This window comes from Anomaloglossus baeobatrachus, unplaced genomic scaffold (assembly GCF_048569485.1).
Source record: "Anomaloglossus baeobatrachus isolate aAnoBae1 unplaced genomic scaffold, aAnoBae1.hap1 Scaffold_178, whole genome shotgun sequence".
Taxonomy (NCBI): Eukaryota; Metazoa; Chordata; class Amphibia; order Anura; family Aromobatidae; genus Anomaloglossus; species Anomaloglossus baeobatrachus.
In genome coordinates this window covers 405,834-425,863 of record NW_027441948.1, presented here as the reverse complement: position 1 = coordinate 425,863, position 20,030 = coordinate 405,834, and the positions used below count along the sequence as shown (strand labels likewise).

The 20,030-nt window shown below is 45.0% G+C and overlaps 1 pseudogene; it reads right to left on the bottom strand.

Annotated features, from left to right (window-relative positions):
- Positions 1 to 836: 836 nt before the first annotated feature.
- Positions 837 to 1,043, bottom strand: LOC142260768 (U2 spliceosomal RNA; annotated as a pseudogene).
- Positions 1,044 to 20,030: the final 18,987 nt, after the last annotated feature.

Here is a 20,030-nt window from a genome sequence, read left to right as displayed (position 1 = left end):
TTTTTCTACCCTTGATCTCACTAGTCACTATTGGCAAGTGTCCGTTGCTGAGGCAGACCAGGAGAAGACCGCCTTCGCCACCCCTATGGGTCTCTGCGAGTTCAAAAGCATGCCCTTCGAGCTGTGCAATGCGCCAGGAACCTTCCAGAGGCTGATGGAATGCTGCTTGGGACAAGATTTTAGGGTGTATAAAAAGGGAGATTAGATCCCGTGATCCCAACGTATTGTTACACCTCTATAAATCACTTGTAAGGCTACATCTGGAATATGGGAACCAGTTTTGGGCTCCACATTTTAATAAGGACATTCAGAAGTTAGAGTCAGTTCAAAGGTGGGCAACTAGACTACTACAAGGAATGGAAGGCCTCCCATATGATGACAAGTTGAAAAAGTTATTAAGTGATTATTGGCTGCAATGGGGCTTTCTGGCTGGTGCCAGCCTCTCTTCTTAGCACACAGGAACCACAATCCCTACACCATGCTTCAATGGATTCTCTCATCCCAGCCCAGTAAAACTACATATTTTACACAGTCATAAGCAGCCAAAAGGGATCTATTCTATTCAATTGCAAATGATCTAGATAAGACTGAGAATAAGATACTGCACGGGACATAGCAGAGTTGGTCAAGTTGAGTGGAGATGAGTTTGCTATTTGGCACAGCTTTTTGCATCAATAAAGCAAGTAAAAGGTGTGAAAGATAAAAAAAAGGGTGAAAGTGTGAAAAGTGAATTGGCCAAATTGAGGTGCATATAAAGTTTTTGCTTTCTTTCAATTAACTAATGGGGCTCATTTGAATCAGGTGAATTGAGTTCTGCTTTTGGAAACTGGGTTAAGAAGGGGTGCACCGGTCCTGGAGGTACTGCAATACCAGGTCAATGCGTGCAGTGGACAGAGCAAGATTTTTTCCATCTCCTTGTTCTAAAAATCCATTTAATATATGGTCCCCAGAGAGGGGACGTATCAGATATTAAACTGATAAGAACAGATTTAATTTTTTTTTTTTTCTGTTTATCAGTAGGACTTCAAAATAACAAAGGTGATCGCCTCCCGTTGCCTGGGAACCGTCCAGGCACAAGAGGGCTATGTGTCACCAGAAGGCGCACACACTTCCTCAAGGCCGGCAGACGTGCAATCCCAGGCACCTTCCAGTACCGACCAAGGTAGCGTCCTCCGAAACTACACTTGATCTTAGCCAAAAGGCCGAGAAGCTATAACCCGAATTGGTTACGGCCTTGAGTGGCACCCTGGCCTATACCGGACACATCTTAGGGAGAGGGAGACAAACCCACGCCTACAGAAGACATTTTGTCACCCAAGCCAACCCTTGAAAAGGCTGTTTTGCAGAGCAAAAACAAGAAGAATGGTGCTTTTTGCAGCCGCCGCCCACTGCAATGAATCTGAATAACTCCTCCTTTTGGACACAAGCACCTCCCCTCCCCCTTGCAGTCTTTCCAATTCATGATACAAAAAGACGGACGGACAGGACAGGACAGGACAGGCTGCCTGACTTTCCGTCACTGCCACCCTTTGCCATCGTTGCCCGTAGAAAGCCCTTTCATCATCCCCAAACCCTAATCTTTTCCCTTCCCTTCCCAGATGCGTCTCACTCCCTTTCATTAGGAAGTGAGCGCAGCCTTTTCTCCGTTCTGCACATGCGCGACGTTAAACACAAATGCGCAGGCGTGCGTTCCATTACCCTCACTGCATTCCACTCCCATACAGGAAGTGGGCGCAGCTATTACTACGGTCGCACATAAAAGAACCCACGGCCACCACTGCACATAGCTGACTCCACCACAGGACACCCACTTCTACACCAACGCAGGTAAGACAGGATCGGCACCTCTATGCTCCCGTTACAATCAGGCTCAGTCACCATGTGATAACGCTCTCAACTCTTTAGTTGCAGGCTCCCCTTGCTTCACCTCCACTGGCTGTGCTGCCATTTCCTCTCCCACCTGGAAGGTATACTTTATTCCACTATTTTCCTGTTTCTCTCTTCCCCCTTTTCCCATAAATTACTTTTATCTGCATTTGTGGGGTATCTATATGCTATTTACATCATAGTTTTATTCATTAATATGGAAGGGAAGAGTGCCCATGAGAGTGTTGAACTGCGGAGAGCAAGAGATTAAGCTGCTCCGATTTGCCACCATTGATAAGCTGTTCTCAGTAGATACACATGCTATCCAAACAGCAGCATCCACCATTGCTTCAGCCCACCCATTCAGTGACAGCTCACCAAGTCAGCCAGAGGAGTGGTGTAAGGAATTACACGTAGGCACTGACTCCACACCTTCACATCACAAGAAGGGGGTCTACAGGCTAGTGCAAGAATACGAGCAAGTCTTCAGCAAACATCCGCTAGACTTTTGAAGAATAAAAGGGGTCAAACACTACATCCCCACAAGTGCACACCCACCCATCAAAGAGAGATATAAGCCAAAACTACCTGCACATTACCAGTGTACCAAGGACATGTTGAGCAACATGAAGGAGGCTGGGGTTATCCGTGACAGTTGTAGCCTCTGGGCAGCTCCGTTGGTCCTGTTAAAGAAGAAGGACAGCACCACTCCCCTGTATTGAGGAATAGCTAGCTGCATTGAGAACTGCAAATTATTTTTCTACCCTTGATCTCACTAGTCGCTATTGGCAAGTGTCCGTTGCTGAGGCAGACCGGGAGAAGACCGCCTTTGCCACCCCGATGGGTCTCTGCGAGTTCAAAAGCATGCCCTTCGAGCTGTGCAATTTGCCAGGAACCTTCCAGAGGCTGATGGAATGCTGCTTGGGACACCGAAACTTTGAAACGGTACTGCTATACCTTTATGATGTTATTGTTTATTCTAAAGCAAACAAGATTTTAGGGTGTATAAAAAGGGAGATTAGATCCGGTGATCCCAACGTATTGTTACCCCTCTATAAATCACTTGTAAGGCCACATCTGGAATATGGGGTAAAGTCCTGAGCAGGTTGATAACCATTGGTTTGAGCATGGTAGGGTGTAGTGCGCATCTTCCTGCATCGGTAAAAGCTGCAGAAGTCCTTGAAGATTTCCGCTTCAAAGGCTGTGCCTTGATCTGTGAGGACTCTCTCTGAGTAGCCATGAGGTCTGCATAAGTGTGCTTGGAAGACCTTCGCTGCAGTATGGGCCATTAGATCTTTGACTTGTACCACAACCATAAATCTCGAGTAGTTGTCTACCATCGTAAGTGCATACGTGAGCTCGCCTCGATATTCTGCAACAAAACTCCCTTTTTCGATTTCAGTTTCAGCAAACACTCCTCTTCCTGTAGAAAATATTTATCATTACCTAAGACAGTCATTCTAATGCATGACAATATTAAGGCAATTTAGTTAAAACTTGTTTTTAACTCACCTTTAAGGGGATTGATGTATTTCATGGTCAATCCAGGTTTGTCAGTGATGGCACTGACATAATGTATGGCGTCTTTTTCGGGCGTTATCCTTTGCCTTTTCATTGTGAAAATCCAGTTGCCTATATCAAAGCAAATTCTACTACTTGTAAAGTATGCAGAAAATGAAATGTAGAACATATAACATCAACTGCTTAGGAACGCATCATAGGTTAGTACTTAAAAGGATATTGTCATGTTCTAGTCATAATGCACAGCTGGACATTTTTCATGTTACCCTGTAATCGCCGGCCTGTTCTAATGCTCACAAGCCAAGATATAGGCCTCAGCTGCTAAGGCTTCCCTCTGCCTTCTGAATGAAACTTGAATATGTCTGGGTCACTGTGTATATAGCAGGTGCTCAGAAAAAATAAGAGTCAATTCAATAGAAATAGCTCTGGCACACTATAGTGATCAATAACGTAAGAAAAGAACTCTTGGAATGCTGAAAATTCTTTATTTGTGCAAAAGGATAATTCATCCAACGTTTCGACCTTGTTTTTAGGTCTTTATCAAGGATAAAGTTATCTAAGATCATAAAGGGTTACAAAACCATATAAACACGTAATTAGTACATAGTACAACATAACAGTACAATATATTGCTACTTGAGAGTACAATGGGTCAAATGACCATGATGCACATACAAAAAATTTTTCAAAGCCATAGTGAAAACATTTGTACTGAGGAAAGAAAATTTCCACATGACCTATCTGGAGAAACATTCTGGATCAAACAACCAAAAATAGTCAAGCAGGTAAATACACACCTATATGGATAACAGGATGATATGTGTTCAATTGTATAGCGTCATTGCCATTAAGGTACAAATGGAAAACTTGCAATCCTATATAGTGAAGGAAATGAACACATATCATATCAAAGAACACAGGAACATGGGTGTTGAGAAAAACCTCAATGTTTATACTTTGTTCTTTATAATGGTGTGAACATGTATATGTCTCAGTACCTTATGCACTTGAGAATTCTAGTGAGTAGATCATGAAAGCCTATTTCAGAACTGGAATCGGTAAATAATTGTAGGTGGAATCTAAATGAAAAGATGGTACAAGAGTTATCATGACACGTGGGCTATAACACAATGAGGGGCACTGCAGCCAGAAACTTGAGATGCTGCCCCCTGACTGCTGGCCCCTATGCATGTTTAAATAGAGGTCTCCCCCTAGAAAGACACTGACCTGCCGCCCCCGCCTCCTGTGGTGTGACTGGCCTAAGCCCCGCCTCCTGGATACATATCACCGTGCTGCCCAGCTTCCAGCCTCTCGGCTGCAGGACCCGGACCTGTTTGGGCAGCCGGACACAGGGACCCGCTCCTGGAGGCGGTAAGAGAGCTATCAGCAGGGAGGTAAGCGTTTCAGCTCACAGCACTGTTAGCTGTGAGCGACTCCCTCTATGCTGAGGCACAAGCGATGTGTGACCGGTGAGCGCGGGCGTTCTAAGGGAACTACCCGCCCGCTGGTCCGCTTGTGCTCGCCATTATTTAACAACCTCACCCCCCCCCCCTCCCCCCCACCCCCCCCCCCCTCCTCCCACCCCCCCCCCCCTCCTCCCCTAAAATCAGCATGGAGGAAAGCGTTCTGCTCACGGCGCTGTTTGCTATGAGCGGCTCCCTCCCTGCTGAGGCTCAAGCTACGTGCGCCGGCGAGCGGCGTTCTGAGGGAACTACCCGCCCGCCGGTCAGCTTGAGCCGCCATTAAGTTTGAAAAAGAGCGCTTCGCGCTCTTTGTCATTGGCCCCGCCCACCCGCCGCCCAGCAACCGCCGACCAGACACCGTCGCCAGTGCCGAGGAGGAGCTGGGGTAGGGCTGTGTGCGCTCTGCACGGCACCTAAAAGGTGTGCCTCAGAGGCGCAGCTGAAAAGCTCCGTTCTGAGGCGCCATGGTGCCGGTAGAGAACGTGCGCTCAGCCTGCAGCTCCTGCCCATAGACAGAGCAGGAGCTGCCGGCAAAGCGCACGGAAGTGACATGTCACTTCTTAGAACACAGCGATTCGGGCAACAGCTGAATCGCTGCGTTCTACTATGGCAACGTGCGTACGGCCTCTACACAGTCTCCATAGACTGTGCAGGGGACGCAGGACGCATGAATTAGGCACACAGCCTAATTGAAGTGCAGACTCAGTGCAGTCCCTGTCACAGCGCAGGGTGGAGGCACGGTATGGGGGAGAATCTAGTATGCAGGCACTAACCTGCAAGAGTCAAATCACCCCATCCCACACGCACTGAACTTCCCCTCCCCTCCGTTTGTATGCCCCGGGAATGCCAAGGGGGCTAGCCTGGGAATGAACCAGGAGACCATGTGGGTCTCCCAGTGAGCGGGCGGGTTAAGGGATTCTGTAGGACTTCAATGTTCAAATTGAGGGGGGCTGGTAGTGAACAGGGGCAAGAAGCAACAGTCAGCAGGTGGCGTGTTTTCCCTCCTGCTGATACCACACCTACACCAAGCCCCCTCCCAGGCCAAAACACACTCCATTTGACATTATGACAATGGTGACTGTTAACAGCCCCGCCCCGTTGTCACACAGGGGATTTCAGCATGTTATGGCGGCGGTGGGTGCGGTGCCGACTATCGCGTTGTACGGTCATGTGCAGGGGTCACGGTAGCAAGCTTTGGCATGGGTAGCCACCATGTCCGGAGTCTGTCATCTTAACCCTTGGATAGGTGTGAGCGTCGTCGTAGCAGGCGTTACGTGGGTAGATCTAGATCCAGTCGTCTTGTCATTTCCTGAATCACCAGGTGAGTACCCTGATGGGGAATGCGGGGTGGGATAGTCCCCCTAGGGAGGATAACGTGACGTCACAGGTAACAGGCGTCCCGCCCAGCTCTACATGTTGTCACTAAGTTATTTATAACAATGTTATTGGTGCTGAGGGAATCGCCCTCCCCCGTTTCTGTTAAAAGCTGTGATGGTATCTAGCATTCCTACCCCTTGTAGACAGCATTCCACAATCTACCTGCTCTAACTGTAAAGAAGCCTTCCCTATTTCGGAGGATTAAGTTTGGTGGCAGTTTATTTATATTGACCACACGGGTATTTATACAAATTATTATTATTTATTATGCGCCATATAATTCATGGCGCTTTGCATGCGAAAGGGGTTTTTACATAATAGGTACCAGTATAATAATCATAAACCGTACAAGGCACAGACTGGTACAGGGGGAGAGAGGACCCTGCCCGCGAGGGCTCACAGTCTACAGGGGATGGGTGAGGAGACAGTAGATGAGGGCAGAGCTGATTGTGCGGCGCTGTATCGGACTGAGGGTTACGGCAGCTTGTAGGCCTGTCGGAAGAGGTACAAATGAGATATCCTCTGAGACGTCTTTCAAAAATTAAACATATCTTAATTTTTCAACCTTAGTTTAATACAGGCGGCCTCCATTCCTTGTAATAATCTTGTTGCCACCGGTTAACTGACCCTTCAAGTGATTTATTGATTAGTGACAATATTATGGGATCACGGGATCTAACCCCCCTGTTTTACCCCTAATGTCATGCTGTAATTGAAAGAAGGGATCTATATTGGTCACAGTTAGTTTTATCGAAATGTGAGAAGTATATCTCTGTACATTTGCATGGTTTGATTGTTTTTCTAAAACTGCTTCTTTTTTGTAGTGAAGTAATTTTCATCCTTTTTTACTAGATTTTCCCTCTTTGGTTAATTACGTATGTTTTAATTGGTTTTCCTTACCGTAAGAACTGAAAATAAACAAGTGAGATGGGAAAACCGGCAATGTTAGCTATTCGCAGAATAATTATGCCCGCTAATATTTTCTGGACAATTACTTCCACATACATATTCTAAAAGGTATAAATTCACTTTTAGTTTTTGTGTGCGTTGCATGGATTGGGGACGCTGCCCCATCGGGGCTTACGGTCTGGATTCCCTATCTGTATGTTTATGGGGGTGTGGGAGGAGGCTAGAGTGCCCGGAGTAGACCCACGCAGTCACGGGGAGAACGTACAGGCTCCTTGCGGATGGTGTCCTTGGCGGGATTTGGGCCCAGGACCCCAGGGCTGCAGCTAGCCATTGAGCCACCGTGCCATGCCATAATAGTTTCAAGAGCAGGAACAGACAGATTTGTAGATGGAGTATTACGGCGTTGCAGGGCCAGCTGTTTGGGATCATTTGCGATACAAAGTGTTTATATAGTTATATATAAAAAAAAAAAAAAAAAAAAAAAAAAATGCTCCTTATGCTGGGCCCGGGGGGACATGGTCCATTAACCTAACTTTGATTGCGCCTTTCCCCCTATTTCGGTTCCAGCTACACAAAAGGGGGGGTGGACTGGGAAATAGGAGAATGACCAGTGGTCCGACGATGCCGGTGGGTAAAAGCCTTAACCAACTACAGCCCTTTCCTCGAATAAGTAATCAGGCTGATTAGGTTTTTGTGGCTTGGAATGATTATGGGTCAACGCAGGGTTGAAGGCAAAACAGGCATCTGGGTTCCGGGTTAGTATCGGGCACCTTATTGCAATCCCAATCTCAGGTATTTTGGTAACTCAACCCACCAGCAGGATCAAGGTTGGAGTTCTCAGCTAGATGGTGGGGTGCTCGGTGAAGTTAGGCCTATGATCCGGGCCTCCATTTTGCATTGACCTGACGGTTCGATGGTACGTTATTCAGCGGGTGTTGCTCTGGTGGTTGATGTGCGTGACGATTTTACAAGCCACCCTCTAGTAATACACACCCTGCAGTATTCAGCGAATGTGCACCAATTTCGGTTGCAAGCAAACTGTTACGAGGTCGGTCTTCCCATTTTTAAATTGCGGAACGGTACTGAAGCGATGAGGGTCTTGTGGGGTGAAAGGTATTGAAGGGTTGGATGATTATGGTAAGCGAGTGGAGCACAGTAGGCCTATTCTTTTTTAGCCGAAGATTGTTTGTTTTGTTTTAAAAAAAAAAAAAAAAAAAAAAAGAAAAAAGTGGGGGTTTGGATTGTTCGCCCCATTGCAAATCTATACATTGATATTTTGGATCTTTTTCCCTCACTCGGCGGGTGTCCCGACGTTGTCGTTTATGTCTCTTAGGCGAGCGGGTGTATGGGACCAGTTTTTACCCATGACGACGGCCCTTCATTTTAGCGTTACGTAGTTGGTCCTCCATTTTGTGGGCTGGTTTTTGGTTGGTAATGCGACGGTTACTCGTTATTTTGGTGTTTGCCAGCCGTGGTACCCGGCACGTACTCTCCCAGAGTTGGGGTGCTACAAGGCTTCAGGAGCCAGCATACATGAGCACAGTTTTCAGTGGATCAGGTAACGACAATGGAAATGCATTATGAGGGACGTCAGGTCGGAGTTGGTTTTTTGAAATCGGGTTTTATTCGACACGTAAGGAGATTCAGAACAGTGTACAGGGCTAATGTAAAATGACATGATTGTGATTTGTTTATCCAAAAAAAAAAAAAAAAAAAAAAAATTTTTGTGGGTTTTTGTCTTTTTGTCAGTACCACCTTGGAGAGACGAGGTGTTTGATGGTTACGAGAATTCCCTGTTCTGACAGTGTTTTTGCCTTTCAGATCCAAGTCGGCCCAGTGATTGGGTCCGAGGTTACTTCCATGTATGTTGTCTGCGAGGAGAGCGGATCTTCGCCTCTTCGCCTTGGTGGTCGGTTCTTGGTTCCTGTTACAGTGAAAGTAATTGGAAAGGTTGCCGGAGCTTGGCTCAGCTGTGGGTCTATCAGAGGCGATCAAGATTGCGTGAGCTCTCTTTTCTACAACCGACTTGGTGATACACATAGGCTTCAAGTAGCTGGTCCAAGGCCGTCTAGCTAGGCCTCTTACCCTTATCCGGTCAGAGAGGTACAAGTTTCCCTGTTTTAGTGTGGAGTGTTACAACGATCCGGTCGAAGGTTACCCTCTGGCCCAGGTGGCTTGGAGCTATGGAAGAATGTGATAAGGATCTCTCCTGGCGCATGGTCGATCAGGGCCTACCCAAGTTGTGCTGTTAATAAAGTGTTTTTTAAAAAAAAAAAAAAAAAAAAAAAAGAGGTTGTTGGTCTGGCACCGCCAGCTGGAAGGCAATATTTGGCTGTCCTTAAGCTCGGATGGGTACACCCCAAAATGATGATGTTATGGATATGGTGGTTTCGGAAATGCCTGGGACGGCTCAGGTATTTCAGTTTTTGGGGGGGGTCGCAGCTTGCTGGCGCGGTGCTGCTCCTTGGCGGAAGGGGTAGAAAAAGTGGTGGTGAAATACCCGCGCCGGACGGCCGGAAGGCGGTACATTTACCTGAACCCCGTGATGTTGGCAAGTTAATGCCTGGTTTAAAGCTGCGACCAAATTTTATGCCAAAAGATGAGAGTGGTTTTTTCTCCATGCCTCTCTCCAAAATGGAAAATTCAAATAAAAGTATTTTAATTTATAAGAGAACGGTGTCGTGTCTTTCTAGGGGGGAAAAATGGTGGTAGTTGGGTCCTGGCAGTCTGAGGGGCACTGCAGCCAGAAACTTGAGATGCTGCCCCCTGACTGCTGGCCCCTATGCATGTTTAAATAGAGGTCTCCCCCTAGAAAGACACTGACCTGCCGCCCCCGCCTCCTGTGGTGTGACTGGCCTAAGCCCCGCCTCCTGGATACATATCACCGTGCTGCCCAGCTTCCAGCCTCTCGGCTGCAGGACCCGGACCTGTTTTCCCACCCTCCCTCCCTTTTTGTTTTCCAAGTTGATTGAGTTTTCTGTGTTTAAGTCGCAGCAGCGGAAGGGGTAGAAAAAGTGGTGGTGAAATACCCGCGCCGGACGGCCGGAAGGCGGTACATTTACCTGAACCCCGTGATGTTGGCAAGTTAATGCCTGGTTTAAAGCTGCGACCAAATTTTATGCCAAAAGATGAGAGTGGTTTTTTCTCCATGCCTCTCTCCAAAATGGAAAATTCAAATAAAAGTATTTTAATTTATAAGAGAACGGTGTCGTGTCTTTCTAGGGGGGAAAAATGGTGGTAGTTGGGTCCTGGCAGTCTGGACCGTGTGACAAAGAAGAAAGGAGAGAAAGAAGAGGAAGAAAATGCAACTACCTGTAACATTACGTGATAGTCACTGGTAAGTATCACTTGACAATTCAAGTGAAAAAGGATTCCTTTATTAAAGGGTTCTCAGTCGCCTCAGGATCATGAAATACTAGGGTAAATGATATGAGAATGGGTAAGAAGCACCACTAAAGGAAATATGAGATGCAGGACATATATCTATAAACCCCTGAACTACATGATAGAAATAAAAAGAAGAAAAAAGAAAAAAAAGAAGAAAGAAGAAGAACACATAGAATGCGGAAAGAGAATGGGTACAACTACCTGAGTTACTGCAGGGAGGCCCCTGGTTGGTATTGTGAGGGTTAGTGGAATTCCTTCACTGAAGGGTTCTCAGTTGCCTCAGGTTCGTGAAAAATGCTATAGACAAATAATGCCCGGAGAAAAGGGGTTCATATACAGCGAATAATGGTAATACAAGGTACATGTGTCACATGTAATAGTATATATATATATATTGTACTAAGCTCTACAACAGAAATAGAAAGTAGTCCCTCTGCCTTCTGTCTAGGTGCCCTGAGTTATGTCCTGTAAACTGTCACAGGGACCCAGACACACATGTGTAGTAGGGGAATATCCCTGCTGAGATGCCAGTGCTAGAGCACTCGTTTGCTGTGGAGTTGAACGCTATGTGAGCAGTTCTTACCTTCAATGAGCAGAAGTCTCTTTTTTCAGATTTCAATATCTCTGTGGGTATCTGGCAGAAATATAGAATACTCTTTACTGCTAAGACCCTGTACACCACTCCCACTAAAGGGGGCTTTACACGCTGCGACATCGCTAATGCGGAGTCGTTGGGGTCACGGAATTTGTGACGCACATCCGGCCGCATTAGCGATGTTGCTGCGTGTGACACCGATGAGCGATTTTGCATCGCTGCAAAAACGTGCAAAATCGCTCATCGGTGACATGGGTCTCCATTCTCGATTATCGTTACTGCAGCAGTAACGATGTAGTTCGTCGCTCCTGCGGCAGCACACATCGCTCCGTGTGACACCGCAGAAACGAGGAACCTCTCCTTACCTGCCTCCCAGCCGCTATGAGGAAGGAAGGAGGTGGGCGGGATGTTCCGGCCACTCATCTCCGCCCCTCCGCTGCTATTGGGCGGTCGCTCAGTGACGTCGCTGTGACGCCGCACGGACCGCCCCCTTAGAAAGGAGGCGGTTCGCCGGTCACAGCGACGTCGCCTGGCAGGTAAGTATGTGTGACGGGTCTGGTCGGTGTTGTGCAGCATGGGCAGCGATTTGCCCGTGTCGCGCAACAGATGGGGGCGGGTATCCACACTAGCGATATCGGGACCGATATCGCAGTGTGTAAAGTAGCCTTTAATAAACTGTGTAAAGGATTTTAAGTAAAAATCCACAATAAACCAGCGCTAGATGGGTTTTTATAATTTTATTAATAGACCACAAATAAAACATTTTTTGCTATCCTTGTTTCAAGACAGAGTATTTGATAATATACAATACACTGATTATTACTAAAACCAAGGACCACATAAAACAAGGACCACATAAAATAAAAAATGAAAGTAATGAGAATAAAATTCTTTTGTATAACCAATTAACTTCGAGGTGATACAATATTCACATTGATTTAGTTTTACCAGTCTAATGTAATGCCCCGGCCGGTGGCATATATTTTGTTTGGTTAATAATTTAGACTTATACAATGAAAGATGTACTATACCACCCCTGGCTAACTTACAAGTTTTAAGTTGTACAATATAAGTTTGCGACGTTATATTCATATATAGGAAGGCAAACAATATTGGCAATTTAGTGGCACCCACCATACGTAATCTTACAGCACCTAATAAGGGAGGATTATTTGGCCTGAAAGGTTTTTTTCCATGCAAAAGCTGTATAGTATGTAAGAATACAAAAAATATTTCACGGAAATCCTTCTTACAGGGGCAGTCAGAAGTCATGATTAGAGAATTTATTACATGTCAATCAAAGGGAGTAGTATATTGCATTCAATGTCCCTGTCAGAAAAAATACATTGGGAGAACTATTAGACCCCTATGGAAAAGGGTGGGTGAGCACATTAGAAGTGTTAAAAATAAATGTACTAAGCACCCCCTATCCAGACATTATGTGTTAAAACATGGAGGGTCCTTTAAAGGATCCCAAGTATGGGGCGTACAAAAAATAACTAAGGATTGGAGAGGTGGCGATTTCATTAAAAAAATGTCACGAGCAGAAAGCCAATGGATTTTTGAATTGAACACCTTGAAACCATATGGACTCAATAATGATATAGAACTGTTTGCTTTTAATTAATTTATATTTTTATAGGTAGAGGAGTAATAGGTACTGATAATAATACGGAGAGAAGGAAAAAAAAAAAAAAAAAAAAAAAGCGATTGTCATGGAGATATATGTGTATATATGCATAATATATATTAAAATTGGTGCTTCACTTGCCCAAGGTTGATGTAGATATAAGGGGCTTTTCATATTATAGCAAATTTATATTACACCTTTATGATGTCCTTTTGTTAAATTTATTGTTGAAAAAAAGCATATGCATATATACACATTGTCTTCCCAGTATATGATGATACAAGCAAGGCTATATCTTTTTAGAAAAACCTTTAGAAAAACCTTTGCACATAATTATATTATATGGCTATTATGAACGGTCTTTCACAAATTGATATATGTAGTGGTCATTGAATGTTGGTTGAATTTAAACATTGTTTAATTTTATGCAAATTATAACCAATTAAATATATGCATAAATAGTGCTCTAGGCAACAGCTGAGTTATCCTTGAGGAAGGGGGCCGTTACACGCCCCCGAAACGCGCGTCGGATCAGTTTTCTTTTTTTTAGCCTACCTCACCTGTGCGTTGATAACCTGCCAAGTAATCTCTCCCTCGTGTGGAATCAACCGGCTTCCACTGGACACGGTACGGATTGCCTGCTGGAGAGGTTGAGAGGTTACCGCTGACATTTCCTTTGTCTGCAACCAGGATACATTGGTACCTCCAGCGGTTCTGCATTGCTCGTTTGGAAGCGGATCGGAGCCTTGTGTGGTGCTAACCTGCCAAGCAACTTCCTCCTGTGTGGAATCAGTCAGCTGACACTGGATACGGTCTGGACTGCCCGCTGGAGAGGCTGAGTAGTTACCGCTGATCTTATTGTTGTCCGCAGCCAACATCTTGGTGCTTTCAGTGGCTTCGTACTGCTTGATTTCGAAAGTACATTTGGGAGAATACGGGACCGGCTGGTTTGTGGCCTTGTGAAGTGTTATAAAGGCTCTGTAAAGAGGGATGTCGGTAACCATACATCTCCCCCAGAGCCAGCACTAGTCGCGGCCACTGGCCTCAAAACGTCCGCTCTGGAAGTCTAACAGGTCAATCCTGTACATAGCGGTTCCAGCCTAATCAACGGAGAAATCCGGGGTGTTTTTTGCGGTCAAGTTGTTGTGAGGTTTATTCCCCCAGGCCCTGGGGGCGAATATAACGTCGCAAACTTATATTGTACAACTTAAAACTTGTAAGTTAGCCAGGGGTGGTATAGTACATCTTTCATTGTATAAGTCTAAATTATTAACCAAACAAAATATATGCCACCGGCCGGGGCATTACATTAGACTGGTAAAACTAAATGAATGTGAATATTGTATCACCTCGAAGTTAATTGGTTATACAAAATAATTTTATTCTCATTACTTTCATTTTTTATTTTATGTGGTCCTTGTTTTATGTGGTCCTTGGTTTTAGTAATAATCAGTGTATTGTATATTATCAAATACTCTGTCTTGAAACAAGGATAGCAAAAAATTTTTTATTTGTGGTCTATTAATAAAATTATAAAAACCCATCTAGCGCTGGTTTATTGTGGATTTTTACTTAAAATCCTTTACACAGTTTATTAAAGGCTACTTTACACACTGCGATATCGGTCCCGATATCGCTAGTGTGGATACCCGCCCCCATCTGTTGCGCGACACGGGCAAATCGCTGCCCATGCTGCACAACACCGACCAGACCCGTCACACATACTTACCTGCCCGGCGACGTCGCTGTGACCGGCGAACCGCCTCCTTTCTAAGGGGGCGGTCCGTGCGGCGTCACAGCGACGTCACTGAGCGACCGCCCAATAGCAGCGGAGGGGCGGAGATGAGTGGCCGGAACATCCCGCCCACCTCCTTCCTTCCTCATAGCGGCTGGGAGGCAGGTAAGGAGAGGTTCCTCGTTTCTGCGGTGTCACACGGAGCGATGTGTGCTGCCACAGGAGCGACGAACTACATCGTTACTGCTGCAGTAACGATAATCGAGAATGGAGACCCATGTCACCGATGAGCGATTTTGCACGTTTTTGCAGCGATGCAAAATCGCTCATCGGTGTCACACGCAGCAACATCGCTAATGCGGCCGGATGTGCGTCACAAATTCCGTGACCCCAACGACTCCGCATTAGCGATGTCGCAGCGTGTAAAGCCCCCTTTAGTGGGAGTGGTGTACAGGGTCTTAGCAGTAAAGAGTATTCCATATTTCTGCCAGATACCCACAGAGATATTGAAATCTGAAAAAAGAGACTTCTGCTCATTGAAGGTAAGAACTGCTCACATAGCGTTCAACTCCACAGCAAACGAGTGCTCTAGCACTGGCATCTCAGCAGGGATATTCCCCTACTACACATGTGTGTCTGGGTCCCTGTGACAGTTTACAGGACATAACTCAGGGCACCTAGACAGAAGGCAGAGGGACTACTTTCTATTTCTGGTGTAGAGCTTAGTACAATATATATATATATACTATTACATGTGACACATGTACCTTGTATTACCATTATTCGCTGTATATGAACCCCTTTTCTCCGGGCATTATTTGTCTATAGCATTTTTCACGAACCTGAGGCAACTGAGAACCCTTCAGTGAAGGAATTCCACTAACCCTCACAATACCAACCAGGGGCCTCCCTGCAGTAACTCAGGTAGTTGTACCCATTCTCTTTCCGCATTCTATGTGTTCTTCTTCTTTCTTCTTTTTTTTCTTTTTTCTTCTTTTTATTTCTATCATGTAGTTCAGGGGTTTATAGATATATGTCCTGCATCTCATATTTCCTTTAGTGGTGCTTCTTACCCATTCTCATATCATTTACCCTAGTATTTCATGATCCTGAGGCGACTGAGAACCCTTTAATAAAGGAATCCTTTTTCACTTGAATTGTCAAGTGATACTTACCAGTGACTATCACGTAATGTTACAGGTAGTTGCATTTTCTTCCTCTTCTTTCTCTCCTTTCTTCTTTGTCACACGGTCTATTGTGTTATAGCCCACGTGTCATGATTAGAGTTGAGCGCGGTTCGTGGTTCGTGGTTCTCCAGTTCTAGGCTCGAGTGATTTTGGGGCATGTTCTAGATCGAACTAGAACTCGAGCTTTTTGCAAAAGCTCGATAGTTCTAGAAACGTTCGAGAACGGTTCTAGCAGCCAAAAAACAGCTAAATCTTAGCTTGGTTTCTGCTGTAATAGTGTAAGTCACTCTGTGAATCAAACTATTATCACATTTCAGTGTATAGTGTGCGTGAACAGCGCCTTCAGATCACTGCTGTTTCTATAATGGCGATCGCCATTTTTTTTTTTTTTTTTTCTTGTCTTCCTTCCCTAAGCGCGCGCGTCTTGTGGGGCTGGCCAGCATGTCAGCCAATCACAGACACACACACACCTAAGTGGACTTTGAGGCAGAGAAGCAACGGCATGTGTGATAGGATCTGCATGTCACATGTCCCTGCATTATAAAACCGGACATTTTCTTCACGATCGCCATTATCTGCCTTCTGCGTCTTTGGTGTCAGACATCACTGTCGCAGATCCGTCCTTTGTCCTATCGCCGATACAGCTGTATGCGCTGCATACACAGCGTTAGACAGCTTAGGGAGAGCACATTCTAGCAGTCCTTTTAAGGGCTCGTACCGGCAGGGTCAGAGAGCAATAGGTGACAGGTCCTGCAAACAGCAACAGCGTCTGTGTAGCCCAGGTCAGGGATTTCCTCCCTGCATTTCACCATTAGGAGGGAATAGAAAGGCAGGCTTCCATTCCTCTACCCAGAGCACCACAATCCTGCCACTGTACCCTCTTGTCCTCTGCACACTCCAACTCATTCTAAGTAAGCCATTATACTAGCAAACACTCAGTGTACCTAGTGGCATCCTATCTGTGGCTATTGGACTTTGCTATAGTCCCACTAGTGCAAAGACATTTGCAGAGCACATCTGCCTGCATTGCACACTCCAAGTTTTTTAAACTAAGCAATTTTACTAGCAAACACTCAGTGTACCTAGTGGCATCCTATACGTGGCTATTGGACTTTGCTATAGTCCCACTAGTGCAAAGACATTAGCAGAGCACATCTGCCTGCATTGCACACTCCAAGTTTTTTAAACTCAGCCATTATACTAGCAAACACTCAGTGTACCTAGTGGCATCCTATACGTGGCTATTGGACTTTGCTATAGTCCCACTAGGGCCAAGACATTTGCAGAGCGCATCTGCCTGCGTTGCACACTCCAACAAATTATAACGAAGCCATTATACTAGCAAACACTCAGTGTACCTAGTGGCATCCTATACGTGGCTATTGGACTTTGCTATAGTCCCACTAGTGCCAAGACATTTGCAGCACGTCTGCCTGCGTTGCACACTCCAACGAATTATAACTAAGCCATTATACTACCACACACTCAGTGTACCTAGTGGCATCCTATACGTGGCTATTGGACTTTGCTATAGTCCCACTAGTGCAAAGACATTAGCAGAGCACATCTGCCTGCATTGCACACTCCAAGTTTTTTAAACTCAGCCATTATACTAGCAAACACTCAGTGTACCTAGTGGCATCCTATACGTGGCTATTGGACTTTGCTATAGTCCCACTAGTGCCAAGACATTTGCAGAGCGCATCTGCCTGCGTTGCACACTCCAACTAATTATAACGAAGCCATTATACTAGCAAACACTCAGTGTACCTAGTGGCATCCTATACGTGGCTATTGGACTTTGCTATAGTCCCACTAGTGCCAAGACATTTGCAGAGCGCATCTGCCTGCGTTGCACACTCCAACAAATTATAACGAAGCCATTATACTAGCACACACTCAGTGTACCTAGTGGCATCCTATACGTGGCTATTGGACTTTGCTATAGTCCCACTAGTGCCAAGACATTTGCAGAGCACATCTGCCTGCATTGCACACTCCAAGTTTTTTAAACTCAGCCATTATACTAGCAAACAGTCAGTGTACCTAGTGGCATCCTAAACGTGGCTATTGTACTTTTGTCAATTCACAGTATTGGAACGTTATTTGCAGCACGTCTGCCTGCATTGCACACTCTAACTTTTTTAAACTCAGCCATTATACTAGCAAACACTCACTGTACCTAGTGGCATCCTAAACGTGGCTATTGTACTTTTGTCAATTCACAGTATTAGAACGTTATTTGCAGCACGTCTGCCTGCATTGCACACTCTAACTTTTTTAAACTCAGCCATTATACTAGCAAACACTCACTGTACCTAGTGGCATCCTAAACGTGGCTATTGTACTTTTGTCAATTCACAGTATTGGAACGTTATTTGCAGCACGTCTGCCTGCATTGCACACTCTAACTTTTTTAAACTCAGCCGTTATACTAGCAAACACTCACTGTACCTAGTTGTATCCTAAACGTGGCTATTGTACTTTTGTCAATTCACAGTATTGGAACGTTATTTGCAGCACGTCTGCCTGCATTGCACACTCTAACTTTTTTAAACTCAGCCATTATACTAGCAAACACTCACTGTACCTAGTTGTATCCTAAACGTGGCTATTGTACTTTTGTCAATTCACAGTATTGGAACGTTATTTGCAGCACGTCTGCCTGCATTGCACACTCTAACTTTTTTAAACTCAGCCATTATACTACCAAACAGTCAGTGTACCTAGTGGCATCCTAAACGTGGCTATTATACTTTTGTCAATTCACAGTATTGGAACGTTATTTGCAGCACGTCTGCCTGCATTGCACACTCTAACTTTTTTAAACTCAGCCATTATACTACCAAACAGTCAGTGTACCTAGTGGCATCCTAAACGTGGCTATTGTACTTTTGTCAATTCACAGTATTGGAACGTTATTTGCAGCACGTCTGCCTGCATTGCACACTCTAACTTTTTTAAACTCAGCCATTATACTAGCAAACAGTCAGTGTACCTAGTGGCATCCTAAACGTGGCTATTGTACTTTTGTCAATTCACAGTATTGGAACGTTATTTGCAGCACGTCTGCCTGCATTGCACACTCTAACTTTTTTAAACTCAGCCATTATACTAGCAAACACTCACTGTACCTAGTGGCATCCTAAACGTGGCTATTGTACTTTTGTCAATTCACAGTATTGGAACGTTATTTGCAGCACGTCTTCCTGCATTGCACACTCTAACTTTTTTAAACTCAGCCATTATACTAGCAAACACTCACTGTACCTAGTTGTATCCTAAACGTGGCTATTGTACTTTTGTCAATTCACAGTATTGGAACGTTATTTGCAGCACGTCTGCCTGCATTGCACACTCTAACTTTTTTAAACTCAGCCATTATACTACCAAACAGTCAGTGTACCTAGTGGCATCCTAAACGTGGCTATTGTACTTTTGTCAATTCACAGTATTGGAACGTTATTTGCAGCACGTCTGCCTGCATTGCACACTCTAACTTTTTTAAACTCAGCCATTATACTAGCAAACAGTCAGTGTACCTAGTGGCATCCTAAACGTGGCTATTGTACTTTTGTCAATTCACAGTATTGGAACGTTATTTGCAGCACGTCTGCCTGCATTGCACACTCTAACTTTTTTAAACTCAGCCATTATACTAGCAAACAGTCAGTGTACCTAGTGGCATCCTATACGTGGCTATTGTACTTTTGTCAATTCACAGTATTGGAATGTTATTTGCAGCACGTCTGCCTGCATTGCACACTCTAACTTTTTTAAACTCAGCCATTATACTAGCAAACAGTCAGTGTACCTAGTGGCATCCTAAACGTGGCTATTGTACTTTTGTCAATTCACAGTATTGGAACGTTATTTGCAGCACGTCTGCCTGCATTGCACACTCTAACTTTTTTAAACTCAGCCATTATACTACCAAACAGTCAGTGTACCTAGTGGCATCCTATACGTGGCTATTGGACTTTGCTATAGTCCCACTAGTGCCAAGACATTTGCAGAGCGCATCTGCCTGCGTTGCACACTCCAACTAATTATAACGAAGCCATTATACTAGCAAACACTCACTGTACCTAGTTGTATCCTAAACGTGGCTATTGTACTTTTGTCAATTCACAGTATTGGAACGTTATTTGCAGCACGTCTGCCTGCATTGCACACTCTATCTTTTTTAAACTCATCCATTATACTAGCAAACACACAGTGTACCTAGTGGCATCCTATACGTGGCTATTGGACTTTGCTATAGTCCCACTAGTGCCAAGATATTTGCAGAGCGCATCTGCCTGCGTTGCACACTCCAACAAATTATAACGAAGCCATTATACTAGCACACACTCAGTGT